Below are 4,086 nucleotides of genomic sequence, written 5' to 3' on the forward strand. Positions count from 1 at the left end.
AGTAACTCCTAATGGAACTCAATGGTTATGTGGAACAAATCTCTGGCCTTGGCTACTATCTGGATGCTAAAACACTGCACCCCAAGTTTCCCTTAGAAGCAAGAAAGGATTCACACTGAGCTAACATCTGTTGCTAATCTCCCTCTCTTTAAGGCCAGGTGGGCTCATTCAGTGTTCCACTGGTATGCCCACCAAGCGGCTATAACTGTTCCTTCTCTGGGGCTAAAAGATGTCATTATCACATACGGAAGGCCTGACTAAATATACTCAACAAGGCCTTAACGAAAGTCAAGCAGAAATACTCTTATTAAATACTAAAATGTCTTTTATGAAAAAAGCTGTCCTTCACAAGAGAATGGCTTTAGATATTTTAATTGCTTCCCAAGGCGGTACATACACAATCACTCAAACTGAATGCCATGCTTTTATACATGATGAATCTTCCAATCTGTCATCTCTGCTAAAGCACATGAAGAAACAAATGAATGCCTTAAGCCATCCTACACCCAGTCTTGATTTGTTTGGTTGGCTCCCTTCCCATATCAGTTCCCTTTTTCCATCCAGATTGCAATTCCTATTTCTATTACTTCTTGGAATTCTTGTACTAGTCATAACATTCAAACTAACTGCTGTTTTCTTTACTCAGTGTTGTAAGACTGACATACAAGCTAGAGTAGTGGTTGCTCAGCAACTTGAGATGGTCGATTGATCTTATAACCCTGGACAAATTTCCTTTTCTGATAAGGACTATGCCTAAGAACTCATTTTAAACGAATGTTTTCAAATACATGGAATTATTGTTACTGTACTTGTTCTATAATTGTGAACAATGTGAACATGAGGATTCACAGAAAAGCACACGTACCATGTTTGCGCAACAATCTAAAATTAATTGAAAATTATATAACCTACGAAATGCTTCCTCTGTTAATATATATACCTCTATGCTTGTCCACTATATCTGACTATTTCCCCCCAGTGTGGACAACTGGGTAAATAAGTGAGATGAGTCTAGCACCAAGGGACATGATGGATCCAGGGCAAGCAGCAAGCATCCTGGTGCCAAGGGACAATATTTGATCATCAATGCTTTCTATCGAAAGATTACAGATCAACAGGGGAAAAAATGATAAACAAATGGCAAGTCATAGGATATATTGGAGTATATGAGGAAGCAATTTGGTGTAAAACTAATTTGGCCTGACCTTGTTTTTCCAAAAGGGCCTAACATGGCCATTGAGAATGCATTGTATATCTGCTTTAAGCATTTGCTGTGTCCCAAAGACAAAAGCAAATGGCCTGAACATAAAGATGCAACTTCCCCCACGTTGGGATTTCCTTAAGGATAAGCATTTCTCCCTAGGCTAGGAATTGATTGCTGCGCCCATCCTGCTGTGTCCATCGAGACAGCAGACCTGTTACCTGCTGTGTGAATAGGTGTGCTGTGCCAGCCAGGCAATCTTGTGACTGTTGTAAACGGGACATTCTATCATACGTGATGTATGCTCTTTGTTCCAAGACAGTATATAATCACTCTGTACACCCCACTTCTTTGGTGCTAGGCTAGTCCTCAGACCTGGTTCATAATAAACTCACCCCAATTTTGATTTATAGATTGGTTATGGATTATTTTCGTCGACACTTACCACTAAGAAACGGACGTTCCTGGAAGGTGTCTCCTATTTATATACACTGGGACTTTCTGTACACTGTGACACCTTAACTGATATTCCCAAATAGCCCAGGAAGAATAAACCTGTCTCTTGGGTATTTAGCCCAAAAACTTACGCCTTCTCATTTTAGATTCTATTCCATAACACATGCCTGCTTTTGTGATATTAATGTTTTAAGGTACTTACTATCAAGGAAAATTGACACTGCAGGAAGATGGCCTATGTTTTCTCTTGTGGCCTCAGGTCCCAAGAGCCTAGATCAGGGGAACCCAGGTTCAGGAGTCTTACTGCTTGGTTCAAGAAATTCCTGCAACACTGCTTCCTAAACTCATAGAAACACCTATAAAAAGAAGTGAGGAGCTTTGTCACGCATTTTAAAAAACAGAAAGGATAGTGGGTGTTTGGGATTTAGAGGAACTCTCTATACTATTTTCACTTTTCTGTAAACCTAATTCTATTCTGAAATAAAAAGGTTAGTTTTAAGAATCCCACCTTTAGCAATCCAGGGACCCACTGGTCATGACGTTTCATTACTATAACCTGAATGACGGCAGGTCTTAACCTCGTTCTAACTTTCTCATGCCCTATGCTCAAACTTGAAATGAGCTCATGTTTAAGTTTGGGTCGGTTTTGGGCTCCAGTCAGTGTTTCTATTTTTGACACAGTTTTCCTATCTTACTTGTTTGGGGATAGTGGGAAAAGTAATCATTGAAGTATTCCCAAGGGTCTGGGCAAACAAGGCAACAAAAACAGGAAAAGGGAAGAAACTGGACAGGGCAGGAAAACCCTCAGAGAATTCACCTCTGGGTGTTCTGGGAACAGGCGAGTCACTACGGGGCAAAGCAATATGATCGAAATTAACATTTGTGCAACAAGAGACGCTCATCTATACACTTGTGCACCAAAACAAAGGGAAACCATTAACTCCACAGCAAGTGGCAGCACCTGAGGCCAAGCTGTACTCCCACCTGATGCGAGGAAGTTACTAGAAAGGGGTCCTTGCCCTTTGCGTTCCCCCTGCTCAGGAAAGGGGATGCGGATGGAGAGGAATGCAGCTATTTCTCTCTCAGGTGACGATGACACAGACCACACACTTTAGAAGTAAACTCTCCAAAGCACCGCCTCACGTCCCACGCTGCGCACACGGGACAAACACACGAGTGGCACGGCGCGCGGACCCTGCGCATACGGAGAAGCGGTCGCGCACGCGACGGGGCGTACCACGCATGCGCACCTCTCCGGGGCGGGGCCCCTTCTGCCCCGGGTCAGGTGAGCGGTGGCGCGGCTGCGCGCCTTCTCGCCCCGCCCCCTGCGCTGCGCGCTCCCCGCGCGTTGCCATGGCGACCCAGCGGCCACAGCCGGCCTGCGGCGGCGCCGCCGGCCAGGTGGCCTCTGCGGATCTGGAGGCGGCGATCGTCGGGGCTCATGGAGAGTTCAGGAAACACCGTCGGTGGGACCAGGAAGCGGACGGGCCTGGGCCGCTGCCGGCATTTCTTCTGGCTGGGCGTCGTCTTCGACACGGTGGGCCTGACGGTGCTGTTCACCGGCATCTTCGCCGACCTGTTCTTCTACGACCTGCTGCTCTACCTGGGTGCCATCATCATCGTCTTCAGCCTCCTCTGGTGGGTCTCCTGGTACACGGGCAACATCGAACTGACTCCCGAGGAGGCCCTGAAGAGCCCCTTCCCCGTGCCCTCCGCCACCACGGTGGAAGCCCTCAGACAGGGCGTCGGCCACCGCCTCTCTTTGGCCGTCTGCGGCGTCTCCACCACCTTCCTGCGCATGCGGCGGCGGCGCACCAGGAGGATCCTTCAGAGGAGGGCTTCTCTGGATATGACCGTCACTGGCGAGGTGGAGAAACAGCTAGAGGAGGAGGCCCAGGACAAAGACGGGATGCAAGGTGTCCGAGAGAGCGGCGACGCCCAAGACGTTTGCAGAGAGGCTCTGGGCCCCCAACCTGAAACCGTCGAAAGTTCCGAGGCACCTCGCCCTGCAGGCCCTGACGCTAGTCCTCCGGGCCCCGAGGCTGGGCTGCCACGGCTTATTAAACGACCATCGGCTCATCTGGTGCAGTCCGAGTCCACTCTGTCTCCTCCGGACCAGCCCGTGCCTCCAGCCATCCTCCCCTCCAAGAGCCTGCCTGTAGTCTCTTTGGCCTCCACTTGCCAGCCTCTGCCTGTTCTTACTTCCGAGAGCCAGCTTGTCATTTCTGGGGCCTCTACGAGCCAGCCTCTGGTCACTCTTGCCTCTGCAAGCCATCTTCCTGTCCCCTTGGCCTCTACGAGCCAGCCCATGGTGCCTGTGGCCTCTCGGAGCCACTTCCTGCTGCCTGTGGCTGCACAGACCCACCTCCCGCTGCCTGTGGCCTCTCAGAGCCACCCCTTGGTGCCTGTGGCTGCACAGACCCACCTCG

This window comes from Equus quagga, chromosome 7 (assembly GCF_021613505.1).
Source record: "Equus quagga isolate Etosha38 chromosome 7, UCLA_HA_Equagga_1.0, whole genome shotgun sequence".
In the NCBI taxonomy this organism is placed as follows: domain Eukaryota; kingdom Metazoa; phylum Chordata; class Mammalia; order Perissodactyla; family Equidae; genus Equus; species Equus quagga.